Here is a 16082-nt window from a genome sequence, read left to right on the forward strand (position 1 = left end):
TACCCGGTGCTCTATTAGCCTTAATGATGTAGACGGTATAAACGTTACCCGGTGCTCTATTAGCCTTAATGATGTAGACGGTATAAACGTTACCCGGTGCTCTATTAGCCTTAATGATGTAGACGGTATAAACGTTACCCGGTGCTCTATTAGCCTTAATGATGTAGACGGTATAAACGTTACCCGGTGCTATATTAGCCTTAATGATGTAGACGGTATAAACGTTACCCGGTGCTCTATTAGCCTTAATGATGTAGACGGTATAAACGTAACCCGGTGCTCTATTAGCCTTAATGATGTAGACGGTATAAACTTTACCCAGTGCACTATTAGTCTTAATGATGTAGACGGTATAAACGTTACCCGGTGCTCTATTAGCCTTAATTATGTAGACGGTATAAACGTTACCCGGTGCTCTATTAGCCTTAATGATGTAGACGGTATAAACATTACCCGGGGGCTCTATTAGCCTTAATGATGTAGACGGTATAAACGTTATCCGGTGCTCTATTAGCCTTAATGATGTAGAAGGTATAAATGTTACCCGCTGCTCTATTAGCCTTAATGATGTAGACGGTATAAACGTTACCCCGTGCTCTATTAGCCTTAATGATGTAGACGGTATAAACGTTACCCGGCGCTCTATTAGCCTTAATTATGTAGACGGTATAAACGTTACCCGGTGCTCTATTAGCCTTAATGATGTAGACGGTATAAACGTTACCCGGGGGCTCTATTAGCCTTAATGATGTAGAAGGTATAAACGTAACCCGGTGCTCTATTAGCCTTAATGATGTAGACGGTATAAACGTTACCCGGTGCTCTATTAGCCTTAATGATGTAGACGGTATAAACGTTACCCGGTGCTCTATTAGCCTTAATGATGTAGACGGTATAAACGTTACCCGGGGGCTCTATTAGCCTTAATGATGTAGAAGGTATAAACGTAACCCGGTGCTCTATTAGCCTTAATGATGTAGACGGTATAAACGTTACCCGGTGCTCTATTAGCCTTAATGATGTAGACGGTATAAACGTTACCCGGTGCTCTATTAGCCTTAATGATGTAGACGGTATAAACGTTACCCGGGGGCTCTATTAGCCTTAATGATGTAGAAGGTATAAACGTAACCCGGTGCTCTATTAGCCTTAATGATGTAGACGGTATAAACGTTACCCGGTGCTCTATTAGCCTTAATGATGTAGACGGTATAAACGTTACGCGGTGCTCTATTAGCCTTAATGATGTAGACTGTATAAACGTTACCCGGTGCTCTATTAGCCTTAATGATGTATACTGTATGGACGTTACCCGGTGCTCTATTAGCCTTAATGATGTAGACGGTATAAACATTACCCGGGGGCTCTATTAGCCTTAATGATGTAGAAGGTATAAACGTAACCCGGTGCTCTATTAGCCTTAATGATGTAGACGGTATAAACGTTACCCGGTGCTCTATTAGCCTTAATGATGTAGACGGTATAAACGTTACCCGGTGCTCTATTAGCCTTAATGATGTAGACGGTATAAATGTTACCCGGTGCTCTATTAGCCTTAATGATGTAGACGGAATAAATGATACCCGGTGCTCTATTAGCCTTAATGATGTAGACGGTATAAACGTTACCCGGTGCTCTATTAGCCTTAATGATGTAGACGGTATAAACGTTACCCGGTGCTCTATTAGCCTTAATGATGTAGACGGTATAAACGTTACCCGGTGCTCTATTAGCCTTAATGATGTAGACGGTATTAACGTTACCCGGTGCTCTATTAGCCTTAATGATGTACACGGTATAAATGTTACCCGGTGCTCTATTAGCCTTAATGATGTAGACGGTATAAACGTTACCCGGTGCTCTATTAGCCTTAATGATGTAGACGGTATAAACATTACCCGGTGCTCTATTAGCCTTAATGATGTAGACGGTATAAACGTTACCCGGTGCTCTATTAGCCTTAATGTTGTAGACGGTATAAATGTTACCCGGTGCTCTATTAGCCTTAATGATGTAGACGGTATAAACGTTACCCGGTGCTCTATTAGCCTTAATGATGTAGACGGTATAAACGTTACCCGGTGCTCTATTAGCCTTAATGATGTAGACGGTATAAACGTTACCCGGTGCTCTATTAGCCTTAATGATGTAGACGGTATAAACATTACCCGGGGGCTCTATTTGCCTTAATGATGTAGAAGGTATAAACGTAACCCGGTGCTCTATTAGCCTTAATGATGTAGACGGTATAAACGTTACCCGGTGCTCTATTAGCCTTAATGATGTAGACGGTATAAATGTTACCCGGTGCACTATTAGCCTTAATGATGTAGACGGTATAAACGTTACCCGGTGCTCTATTAGCCTTAATGATGTAGACGGTATAAACTTTACCCGGTGCTCTATTAGCCTTAATGATGTAGAAGGTATAAACGTAACCCGGTGCTTTATTAGCCTTAATGATGTAGACGGTATAAACGTTACCCGGTGCTCTATTAGCCTTAATGATGTAGACGGTATAAATGTTACCCGGTGCTCTATTAGCCTTAATGATGTAGACGGTATAAACGTTACCCGGTGCTCTATAAGCCTTAATGATGTAGACGGTATAAACGTTACCCGGTGCTCTATTAGCCTTAATGATGTAGACGGTATAAACGTTACCCGGTGCTCTATTAGCCTTAATGATGTAGACGGTATAAACATTACTCGGGGGCTCTATTAGCCTTAATGATGTAGACGGTATAAACGGTACCCGGTGCTCTATTAGCCTTAATGATGTAGACGGTATAAATGTTTCCCGGTGCTCTATTAGCCTTAATGATGTAGACGGTATAAACGTTACCCGGTGCTCTATTAGCCTTAATGATGTAGACGGTATAAACGTTACCCGGTGCTCTATTAGCCTTAATTATGTAGACGGTATAAATGTTACCCGGTGCTCTATTAGCCTTAATGATGTAGACGGTATAAACGTTACCCGGGGGCTCTATTAGCCTTAATGATGTAGAAGGTATAAACGTAACCCATTGCTCTATTAGCCTTAATGATGTAGACGGTATAAACGTTACCCGGTGCTCTATTAGCCTTAATGATGTAGACAGTATAAACGTTACCCGGTGCTCTATTAGCCTTAATTATGTAGATGGTATAAACGTTACCCGGTGCTCTATTAGCCTTAATGATGTAGACGGTATAAACGTTACCCGGGGGCTCTATTAGCCTTAATGATGTAGAAGGTATAAACGTAACCCGGTGCTCTATTAGCCTTAATGATGTAGACGGTATAAACGTTACCCGGTGCTCTATTAGCCTTAATGATGTAGACGGTATAAACGTTACCCGGTGCTCTATTAGCCTTAATGATGTAGACTGTATAAACGTTACCCGGTGCTCTATTAGCCTTAATGATGTATACTGTATGGACGTTACCCGGTGCTCTATTAGCCTTAATGATGTAGAAGGTATAAACGTAACCCGGTGCTCTATTAGCCTTAATGATGTAGACGGTATAAACGTTACCCGGTGCTCTATTAGCCTTAATGATGTAGACGGTATAAACGTTACCCGGTGCTCTATTAGCCTTAATGATGTAGACTGTATAAACGTTACCCGGTGCTCTATTAGCCTTAATGATGTATACTGTATGGACGTTACCCGGTGCTCTATTAGCATTAATGATGTAGACGGTATAAACATTACCCGGGGGCTCTATTAGCCTTAATGATGTAGAAGGTATAAACGTAACCCGTTGCTCTATTAGCCTTAATGATGTAGACGGTATAAACGTTACCCGGTGCTCTATTAGCCTTAATGATGTAGACGGTATAAACGTTACCCGGTGCTCTATTAGCCTTAATGATGTAGACGGTATAAATGTTACCCGGTGCTCTATTAGCCTTAATGATGTAGACGGTATAAATGATACCCGGTGCTCTATTAGCCTTAATGATGTAGACGGTATAAACCTTACCCGGTGCTCTATTAGCCTTAATGATGTAGAAGGTATAAACGTAACCCGGTGCTCTATTAGCCTTAATGATGTAGACGGTATAAACGTTACCCGGTGCTCTATTAGCCTTAATGATGTAGACTGTATTAACGTTACCCGGTGCTCTATTAGCCTTAATGATGTACACGGTATAAATGTTACCCGGTGCTCTATTAGCCTTAATGATGTAGACGGTATAAACGTTACCCGGTGCTCTATTAGCCTTAATGATGTAGACGGTATAAACATTACCCGGTGCTCTATTAGCCTTAATGATGTAGACGGTATAAACGTTACCCTGTGCTCTATTAGCCTTAATGATGTAGACGGTATAAACGTTACCCGGTGCTCTATTAGCCTTAATGATGTAGACGGTATAAACGTTACCCGGTGCTCTATTAGCCTTAATGATGTAGACGGTATAAACATTACCCGGGGGCTCTATTAGCCTTAATGATGTTGACGGTATAAACGGTACCCGGTGCTCTATTAGCCTTAATGATGTAGAAGGTATAAATGTTACCCGGTGCTCTATTAGCCTTAATGATGTAGACGGTATAAACGTTACCCGGTGCTCTATTAGCCTTAATGATGTAGACGGTATAAACGTTACCCGGTGCTCTATTAGCCTTAATTATGTAGACGGTATAAACGTTACCCGGTGCTCTATTAGCCTTAATGATGTAGACGGTATAAACGTTACCCGCGGGCTCTATTAGCCTTAATGATGTAGACGGTATAAACGTTACCCGGTGCTCTATTAGCCTTAATGATGTAGACGGTATAAACGTTACCCGGTGCTCTATTAGCCTTAATGATGTAGACGGTATAAACGTTACGCGGTGCTCTATTAGCCTTAATGATGTAGACTGTATAAACGTTACCCGGTGCTCTATTAGCCTTAATGATGTATACTGTATGGACGTTACCCGGTGCTCTATTAGCCTTAATGATGTAGACGGTATAAACATTACCCGGGGGCTCTATTAGCCTTAATGATGTAGAAGGTATAAACGTAACCCGGTGCTCTATTAGCCTTAATGATGTAGACGGTATAAACGTTACCCGGTGCTCTATTAGCCTTAATGATGTAGACGGTATAAACGTTACCCGGTGCTCTATTAGCCTTAATGATGTAGACGGTATAAATGTTACCCGGTGCTCTATTAGCCTTAATGATGTAGACGGAATAAATGATACCCGGTGCTCTATTAGCCTTAATGATGTAGACGGTATAAACGTTACCCGGTGCTCTATTAGCCTTAATGATGTAGACGGTATAAACGTTACCCGGTGCTCTATTAGCCTTAATGATGTAGACGGTATTAACGTTACCCAGTGCTCTATTAGCCTTAATGATGTAGACGGTATAAACGTTACCCGGTGCTCTATTAGCCTTAATGATGTAGACGGTATAAACGTTACCCGGTGCTCTATTAGCCTTAATGATGTAGACGGTATAAATGTTACCCGGTGCTCTATTAGCCTTAATGATGTAGACGGAATAAATGATACCCGGTGCTCTATTAGCCTTAATGATGTAGACGGTATAAACGTTACCCGGTGCTCTATTAGCCTTAATGATGTAGACGGTATAAACATTACCCGGTGCTCTATTAGCCTTAATGATGTAGACGGTATAAACGTTACCCGGTGCTCTATTAGCCTTAATGTTGTAGACGGTATAAATGTTACCCGGTGCTCTATTAGCCTTAATGATGTAGACGGTATAAACGTTACCCGGTGCTCTATTAGCCTTAATGATGTAGACGGTATAAACGTTACCCGGTGCTCTATTAGCCTTAATGATGTAGACGGTATAAACGTTACCCGGTGCTCTATTAGCCTTAATGATGTAGACGGTATAAACATTACCCGGGGTCTCTATTTGCCTTAATGATGTAGAAGGTATAAACGTAACCCGGTGCTCTATTAGCCTTAATGATGTAGACGGTATAAACGTTACCCGGTGCTCTATTAGCCTTAATGATGTAGACGGTATAATTGTTACCCGGTGCTCTATTAGCCTTAATGATGTAGACGGTATAAACGTTACCCGGTGCTCTATTAGCCTTAATGATGTAGACGGTATAAACGTTCCCCGGTGCTCTATTAGCCTTAATGATGTAGACGGTATAAACGTAACCCGGTGCTCTATTAGCCTTAATGATGTAGACGGTATAAACTTTACCCAGTGCACTATTAGTCTTAATGATGTAGACGGTATAAACGTTACCCGGTGCTCTATTAGCCTTAATGATGTAGACGGTATAAACGTTACCCGGTGCTCTATTAGCCTTAATGATGTAGACGGTATAAACGGTACCCGGTGCTCTATTAGCCTTAATGTTTTAGACGGTATAAACGTTACCCGGTGCTCTATTAGCCTTAATGATGTAGACGGTATAAACGTTACACGGTGCTCTATTAGCCTTAATGATGTAGACTGTATGGACGTTACTCGGTGCTCTACTAGCCTTAATGATGTAGACGGTATAAACTTTACCCGGTGCTCTATTAGCCTTAATGATGTAGACGGTATAAACGTTACCCGGTGCTCTATTACCCTTAATGATGTAGACGGTATAAACTTTACCCGGTGCTCTATTAGCCTTAATGATGTACAAGGTATAAACGTAACCCGGTGCTTTATTAGCCTTAATGATGTAGACGGTATAAACATTACCCGGTGCTCTATTAGCCTTAATGATGTAGACGGTATAAATGTTACCCGGTGCTCTATTAGCCTTAATGATGTAGACGGTATAAACGTTACCCGGTGCTCTATAAGCCTTAATGATGTAGACGGTATAAACGTTACCCGGTGCTCTATTAGCCTTAATGATGTAGACGGTATAAACGTTACCCGGTGCTCTATTAGCCTTAATGATGTAGACGGTATAAACGGTACCCGGGGCTCTATTAGCCTTAATGTTTTAGACGGTATAAACGTTACCCGGTGCTCTATTAGCCTTAATGATGTAGACGGTATAAACGTTACACGGTGCTCTATTAGCCTTAATGATGTAGACTGTATGGACGTTACTCGGTGCTCTACTAGCCTTAATGATGTAGACGGTATAAACGTTACCCGGTGCTCTATTAGCCTTAATGATGTAGACGGTATAAACGTTACCCGGTGCTCTATTACCCTTAATGATGTAGACGGTATAAACTTTACCCGGTGCTCTATTAGCCTTAATGATGTAGACGGTATAAACGTTACCTGGTGCTCTATTAGCCTTAATTATGTAGACGGTATAAACGTTACCCGGTGCTCTATTAGCCTTAATGATGTAGACGGTATAAACGTTACCCGCGGGCTCTATTAGCCTTAATGATGTAGACGGTATAAACGTTACCCGGTGCTCTATTAGCCTTAATGATGTAGACGGTATAAACGTTACCCGGTGCTCTATTAGCCTTAATGATGTAGACGGTATAAACGTTACGCGGTGCTCTATTAGCCTTAATGATGTAGACTGTATAAACGTTACCCGGTGCTCTATTAGCCTTAATGATGTATACTGTATGGACGTTACCCGGTGCTCTATTAGCCTTAATGATGTAGACGGTATAAACATTACCCGGGGGCTCTATTAGCCTTAATGATGTAGAAGGTATAAACGTAACCCGGTGCTCTATTAGCCTTAATGATGTAGACGGTATAAACGTTACCCGGTGCTCTATTAGCCTTAATGATGTAGACGGTATAAACGTTACCCGGTGCTCTATTAGCCTTAATGATGTAGACGGTATAAATGTTACCCGGTGCTCTATTAGCCTTAATGATGTAGACGGAATAAATGATACCCGGTGCTCTATTAGCCTTAATGATGTAGACGGTATAAACGTTACCCGGTGCTCTATTAGCCTTAATGATGTAGACGGTATAAACGTTACCCGGTGCTCTATTAGCCTTAATGATGTAGACGGTATTAACGTTACCCAGTGCTCTATTAGCCTTAATGATGTAGACGGTATAAACGTTACCCGGTGCTCTATTAGCCTTAATGATGTAGACGGTATAAACGTTACCCGGTGCTCTATTAGCCTTAATGATGTAGACGGTATAAATGTTACCCGGTGCTCTATTAGCCTTAATGATGTAGACGGAATAAATGATACCCGGTGCTCTATTAGCCTTAATGATGTAGACGGTATAAACGTTACCCGGTGCTCTATTAGCCTTAATGATGTAGACGGTATAAACATTACCCGGTGCTCTATTAGCCTTAATGATGTAGACGGTATAAACGTTACCCGGTGCTCTATTAGCCTTAATGTTGTAGACGGTATAAATGTTACCCGGTGCTCTATTAGCCTTAATGATGTAGACGGTATAAACGTTACCCGGTGCTCTATTAGCCTTAATGATGTAGACGGTATAAACGTTACCCGGTGCTCTATTAGCCTTAATGATGTAGACGGTATAAACGTTACCCGGTGCTCTATTAGCCTTAATGATGTAGACGGTATAAACATTACCCGGGGTCTCTATTTGCCTTAATGATGTAGAAGGTATAAACGTAACCCGGTGCTCTATTAGCCTTAATGATGTAGACGGTATAAACGTTACCCGGTGCTCTATTAGCCTTAATGATGTAGACGGTATAATTGTTACCCGGTGCTCTATTAGCCTTAATGATGTAGACGGTATAAACGTTACCCGGTGCTCTATTAGCCTTAATGATGTAGACGGTATAAACGTTCCCCGGTGCTCTATTAGCCTTAATGATGTAGACGGTATAAACGTAACCCGGTGCTCTATTAGCCTTAATGATGTAGACGGTATAAACTTTACCCAGTGCACTATTAGTCTTAATGATGTAGACGGTATAAACGTTACCCGGTGCTCTATTAGCCTTAATGATGTAGACGGTATAAACGTTACCCGGTGCTCTATTAGCCTTAATGATGTAGACGGTATAAACGGTACCCGGTGCTCTATTAGCCTTAATGTTTTAGACGGTATAAACGTTACCCGGTGCTCTATTAGCCTTAATGATGTAGACGGTATAAACGTTACACGGTGCTCTATTAGCCTTAATGATGTAGACTGTATGGACGTTACTCGGTGCTCTACTAGCCTTAATGATGTAGACGGTATAAACTTTACCCGGTGCTCTATTAGCCTTAATGATGTAGACGGTATAAACGTTACCCGGTGCTCTATTACCCTTAATGATGTAGACGGTATAAACTTTACCCGGTGCTCTATTAGCCTTAATGATGTACAAGGTATAAACGTAACCCGGTGCTTTATTAGCCTTAATGATGTAGACGGTATAAACATTACCCGGTGCTCTATTAGCCTTAATGATGTAGACGGTATAAATGTTACCCGGTGCTCTATTAGCCTTAATGATGTAGACGGTATAAACGTTACCCGGTGCTCTATAAGCCTTAATGATGTAGACGGTATAAACGTTACCCGGTGCTCTATTAGCCTTAATGATGTAGACGGTATAAACGTTACCCGGTGCTCTATTAGCCTTAATGATGTAGACGGTATAAACGGTACCCGGGGCTCTATTAGCCTTAATGTTTTAGACGGTATAAACGTTACCCGGTGCTCTATTAGCCTTAATGATGTAGACGGTATAAACGTTACACGGTGCTCTATTAGCCTTAATGATGTAGACTGTATGGACGTTACTCGGTGCTCTACTAGCCTTAATGATGTAGACGGTATAAACGTTACCCGGTGCTCTATTAGCCTTAATGATGTAGACGGTATAAACGTTACCCGGTGCTCTATTACCCTTAATGATGTAGACGGTATAAACTTTACCCGGTGCTCTATTAGCCTTAATGATGTAGAAGGTATAAACGTAACCCGGTGCTTTATTAGCCTTAATGATGTAGACGGTATAAACATTACCCGGTGCTCTATTAGCCTTAATGATGTAGACGGTATAAATGTTACCCGGTGCTCTATTAGCCTTAATGATGTAGACGGTATAAACGTTACCCGGTGCTCTATAAGCCTTAATGATGTAGACGGTATAAACGTTACCCGGTGCTCTATTAGCCTTAATGATGTAGACGGTATAAACGTTACCTGGTGCTCTATTAGCCTTAATGATGTAGACGGTATAAACCTTACCCGGTGCTCTATTAGCCTTAATGATGTAGACGGTATAAACGTTACCCGGTGCTCTATTAGCCTTAATGATGTAGACGGTATAAACATTACCCGGTGCTTACGGTATAAACCTTACCCGGACGGACTGGGGTTTCTTACCGTTTTACCGGAGACCTGGTGCTTCTGGTCGTGAGGTTCTGATCCAGATGAGCTGTAGCCCTGGGTTTAGCCGATGTTCCCAGACAGACGACCCGCGATTTAATAAAACCCTCCTTTCCCAAAACCTACGAAAACTGTACAAGTGGAGGCCTCGAGCTCTAACTGGGGAATTAGCGGTGGTTAGACCGGAAAAAATCAGGAAAGGCTCGAGCAGCTCCCGGTAGACAGGACCGACTACAGCGCAAGACGGAGAAAGAGAGATCAATCTGCTTCTATTGTCTGCCTGTGGAACTGCCTCACTCCCTCTCTCCCTCTCTCCCTCTCTCAGACACTCCCTCTCTCCCTCTCTCCTACTGTCTTCTATCAGACACTCCTTCTCTCCCTCTCTCCCTCTCTCCCTCTCTCCTGTCTTCTATCAGACACTCCCTCTCTCCCTCTCTCCTCCTGTCTTCTATCAGACACTCCCTCTCTCCCTCTCTCCCTCCCTCCTCCTGTCTTCTATCAGACACTCCTTCTCTCCCTCTCTCCCTCTCTCCTGTCTTCTATCAGACATTCCCTCTCTCCCTCTCTCCTCCTGTCTTCTATCAGACACTCCTTCTCTCCCTCTCTCCCTCTCTCCTCCTGTCTTCTATCAGACACTCCCTCTCTCCCTCTCTCCTCCTGTCTTCTATCAAACACTCCCTCTCTCCCTCTCTCCCTCTCTCCTCCTGTCTTCTATCAGACACTTCCTCTCTCCCTCTCTCCTCCTGTCTTCTATCAGACACTCCCTCTCTCCTCCTCTCCTCCCTGACTCTCCCTCTCTCTTCCTCTATCAGTCACTCCCTCTCTCCCTCTCTCCTCCTGTCTAATATCAGACACTCCCTCTCTCCCTCTCTCCTCCTCTCCTCCCCGACACTCCCTCTCTCCCTCTCTCTTCCTCTATCAGACACTCCCTCTCTCCCTCTCTCCTCTTGTCTTCTATCAGACACTCCCTCTCTCCCTCTCTCCCTCTCTCCTCCTGTCTTCTATCAGACACTCCCTCTCTCCCTCTCTCCTCCTGTCTTCTATCAGACACTCCCTCTCTCCCTCTCTCCTCCCGTCTTCTATCAGACACTCCCTCTCTCCCTCTCTCCTCCTGTCTTCTATCAGACACTCCCTCTCTCACTCTCTCCTCCTGCCTTCTATCAGACACTCCCTCTCTCCCTCTCTCCCTCTCTCCTCCTGTCTTCTATCAGACTCTCCCTCTCTCCCTCTCTCCTCCTGTCTTCTATCAGACACTCCCTCTCTCCCCCTGTCTTCTATCAGACTCTCCCTCTCTCCCTCTCTCCTCCTGTCTTCTATCAGACACTCCCTCTCTCCCTCTCTCCTGTCTTCTGTCAGACGCTCCCTCCTGTTTTCCCCGGGAGAGATCAGTGGCGCCGCTATGTTTGGTAGTCAAACACGGAGGACGAGGGAGGGAGAGAGGGAGAGAGTAAGGGAGGGAGGGAGGGAGCACCTGTATGGAAATCCCATCAGGCAAATGAAGCGGACTGGCTGGAGTTTAGTCAAACCTGAACAGGCTGGTCTGAGAGACAGACTCTAACCCCGTAATGACGTCAACGAGCTGCTGTTTACCTTTCAGATATCAGACAGGAAGGAAGAGGAGGTTAAAAAACCCAGATAGCTTCTCTGCCAAATGGCACCATATTCTGTACGTTTTTACATAGGCAGTCCCAAAAATACCAATTTCAATTGTTTAACTACACTGAATTAAAAAATAAAAAATATGAAATTAACACGCAACAATTCCAAAGATTTTACTGAGTTTACAGTTCGTAAGGAAATCAGTCAATTCAAATAAATTCATTAGGATTTAATCTATGGATTTCACATGACTGGGAATACAGATCAAAACTCATTTTATTTGTCACATGCGCTGAATACAACACCTTACACCTTACCGTGAAATGCTTACTTATATACAGGGGGTACCGGGTAGTAATGAGTCTATATACAGGGGGTACCAGGTATTTGAGCATGTTTGGGATGCTCTGGATCGACATGTAGGACAGCGTGTTCCAGTTCCTCCATACTCACCAGACATGTCACCTATTGAGCATGTTTTGGATGCTCTGGATCGATATGTAGGACAGCGTGTTCCAGTTCCTCCATGGCCTGGATACTCACCAGACATGTCACCTATTGAGCATGTTTGGGATGCTCTGGATCAACATGTAGGACAGCGTGTTCCAGTTCCTCCATACTCACCAGACATGTCACCTATTGAGCATGTTTGGGATGCTCTGGATCGATATGTAGGACAGTGTGTTCCAGTTCCTCCATACTCACCAGACATGTCACCTATTGAGCATGTTTGGGATGCTCTGGATCGACATGTAGGACAGCATGTTCCAGTTCCTCCATGGCCTGGATACTCACCAGACATGTCACCTATTGAGCATGTTTGGGATGCTCTGGATCGACATGTAGGACAGCGTGTTCCAGTTCCTCCATGGCCTGCATACTCACCAGACATGTCACCTATTGAGCATGTTTGGGATGCTCTGGATCAATATGAAGGACAGCGTGTTCCAGTTCCTCCATGGCCTCCATACTCACCAGACATTGTCATCTATTGAGCATGTTTGGGATGCTCTGGATCGACATGTAGGACAGCATGTTCCAGTTCCTCCATGGCCTGGATACTCAGACACGTCACCTATTGAGCATGTTTGGGATGCTCTGGATCGACATGTAGGACAGCGTGTTCCAGTTCCTCCATACTCACCAGACATGTCACCTATTGAGCATGTTTGGGATGCTCTGGATCGATATGTAGGACAGCGTGTTCCAGTTTCTCCATGGCCTGGATACTCACCAGACATGTCACCTATTGAGCATGTTTGGGATGCTCTGGATCGATATGTAGGACAGTGTGTTCCAGTTCCTCCATACTCACCAGACATGTCACCTATTGAGCATGTTTGGGATGCTCTGGATCGACATGTAGGACAGCATGTTCCAGTTCCTCCATGGCCTGGATACTCACCAGACATGTCACCTATTGAGCATGTTTGGGATGCTCTGGATCGACATGTAGGACAGCGTGTTCCAGTTCCTCAATGGCCTGCATACTCACCAGACATGTCACCTATTGAGCATGTTTGGGATGCTCCGGATCAATATGAAGGACAGCGTGTTCCAGTTCCTCCATGGCCTCCATACTCACAGACATTGTCATCTATTGAGCATGTTTGGGATGCTCTGGATCGACATGTAGGACAGCATGTTCCAGTTCCTCCATGGCCTGGATACTCAGACACGTCACCTATTGAGCATGTTTGGGATGCTCTGGATCGACATGTAGGACAGCGTGTTCCAGTTCCTCCATACTCACCAGACATGTCACCTATTGAGCATGTTTGGGATGCTCTGGATCGATATGTAGGACAGCGTGTTCGAGTTCCTCCATGGCCTGGATACTCACCAGACATGTCACCTATTGAGCATGTTTGGGATGCTCTGGATCGATATGTAAGACAGCGTGTTCCAGTTCCTCCATGGCCTGGATACTCAACAGACATGTCCCCTATTGAACATGTTTGGGATGCTCTGGATCGATATGTAGGACAGCGTGTTCCAGTTCCTCCATGGCCTGCATACTCACCAGACATGTCACCTATTGAGCATGTTTGGGATGCTCTGGATCGATATGTAGGACAGCGTGTTCCAGTTCCTCCATGGCCTGGATACTCACCAGACATGTCACCTATTGAGCATGTTTGGGATGCTCTGGATCGTCATGTAGGACAGCATGTTCCAGTTCCTCCATTGCCTGCATACTCACCAGATATGTCACCTATTGAGCATGTTGTTTTTTTAGGCATCTGTGACCAAGCGGTACCGGAGTGCCCAATCTGTCCAAAAGACTCCTTAACAGCTTCTACCCCCAAGCCATAAGACTGCTGAACAATTAATCAAATGGCTACCGGAGGGTTTAATAAAGAGATAGGAGACATGAGGGTTTAATAAAGAGATGAGGGTTTAATAAAGAGATAGGAGACATGGAGACATGAGGGTTTAATAAAGAGATAGGAGACATGAGGGTTTAATAAAGAGATATGAGACATGGAGACATGAGGGTTTAATAAAGAGATAGGAGACATGCAGGGTTAATAAAGAGATAGGAGACATGGAGACCATGAGGGTTGATAAAGAGATAGGAGACATGGAGACCATGAGGGTTTAATAAAACATTTATTCTGAGCACATCTGTACAGCAACGGATCAACACAGCCATAATTACAAACTCAAATCAAACCCCCTGAATTTTATTTAACCAAAACCGTAACCAGGACAACGTCAGCTCAACCCTCCCACCATCTCCACTCCTCATTTATTCACGTTTTTACTTTTTATAACCTGTTTTTATAACCAAAAAGAACAGAAAAAAATACACGTCGATATAGTTTATTATTAATCAGAATTACGCCGTAGAATCCAGTCGGGGGGGGGGGGGCGCGATTCCACCGGCTGGAGGGATCGGCATCGTCCGTTAACGTGAGGAAAACAGGACGACTCCTTTATGGATCAGAACGCGGGGATTATATATATCACATCACTCTACTCTGGATACTATATCGGCTTTACGGGGTCATACGTTGTATGGGTCAGGGCTATATTCTATGGGTCAGGGTTACATTGTATGGGTCAGGGCTATATTCTATGGGTCAGGGTTACATTGTATGGGTCAGGGCTATATTGTATGGGTCAGGGCTACATTGTATGGGTCAGGGCTATATTGTATGGGTCAGGGTTACGTTGTATGGGTCAGGGCTATATTCTATGGGTCAGGGTTACATTGTATGTGTCAGGGCTATATTGTATGGGTCAGGGCTACATTGTATGGGTCAGGGCTACATTGTATGGGTCAGGGTTATGTTGTATGGGTCAGGGTTACATTGTATGGGTCAGGGTTACATTGAATGGGTCAGGGCTACAGGGTTACATTGTATGGGTCAGGGTTACGTTGTACGGGTCAGGGCTACAGGGTTACATTGTATGGGTCAGGGCTACAGGGTTACATTGTATGGGTCAGGGTTATGTTGTATGGGTCAGGGTTACGTTGTATGGGTCAGGGCTACAGGGTTATATTGTATGGGTCAGGGCTACAGGGTTACATTGTATGGGTCAGGGCTACAGGGTTACATTGTATGGGTCAGGGCTACAGGGTTACATTGTATGGGTCAGGGCTACAGGGTTACATTGTATGGGTCAGGGTTACGTTGTATGGGTCAGGGCTACAGGGTTACATTCTATGGGTCAGGGTTATGTTGTATGGGTCAGGGTTACGTTGTATGGGTCAGGGCTACGTTGTATGGGTCAGGGCTACAGGGTTACATTGTAAGGGTCAGGGCTACAGGGTTACATTGTATGGGTCAGGGCTACGTTGTATGGTTCAGGGCTACATTGTATGGGTCAGAGTAACATTGTATGGGTCAGGGCTACATTGTATGGGTTAGGGCTATATTCTATGGGTCAGGGCTACATTCTATGGGTCAGGGCTATATTGTATGGGTCAGGCTATATTGTATGGGTCAGAGTTACGTTGTATGGGTCAGGGCTACATTGTATGGGTCAGGGCTATGTTGTATGGGTCAGGGCTACATTGTATGGGTCAGGGCTACATTGTATGGGTCAGGGCTACATTCTATGGGTCAGGGCTATATTGTATGGGTCAGGGCTACGTTGTATGGGTCAGGGCTATATTCTATGGGTCAGGGCTACATTGTATGGGTCAGGGCTATGTTGTATGTGTCAGGGTTACGTTGTATGGGTCAGGGTTACATTGTATGGGTTAGAGTTACATTGTATGGGTTAGAGTTA

At 43.9% G+C, this 16082-nt stretch overlaps 1 protein-coding gene across 1 annotated transcript in view; it reads right to left on the reverse strand.

Annotated features, from left to right (window-relative positions):
- Positions 1-10692, reverse strand: part of LOC106591949 (guanine nucleotide-binding protein G(I)/G(S)/G(O) subunit gamma-13) — a 66884-nt gene extending 56192 nt beyond the window's left edge. The window contains exon 1 of the mRNA XM_045690476.2: positions 10239-10692. The gene's annotated coding sequence lies outside the window, so the exon portion shown is untranslated. The remainder of the gene's footprint in view (positions 1-10238) is intronic.
- Between the last annotated feature and the right edge of the window lie 5390 nt (positions 10693-16082).

The sequence above is a fragment of the Salmo salar genome, chromosome 12 (genome assembly GCF_965601325.2).
Source record: "Salmo salar chromosome 12, fSalSal1, whole genome shotgun sequence".
Classification (NCBI taxonomy): domain Eukaryota; kingdom Metazoa; phylum Chordata; class Actinopteri; order Salmoniformes; family Salmonidae; genus Salmo; species Salmo salar.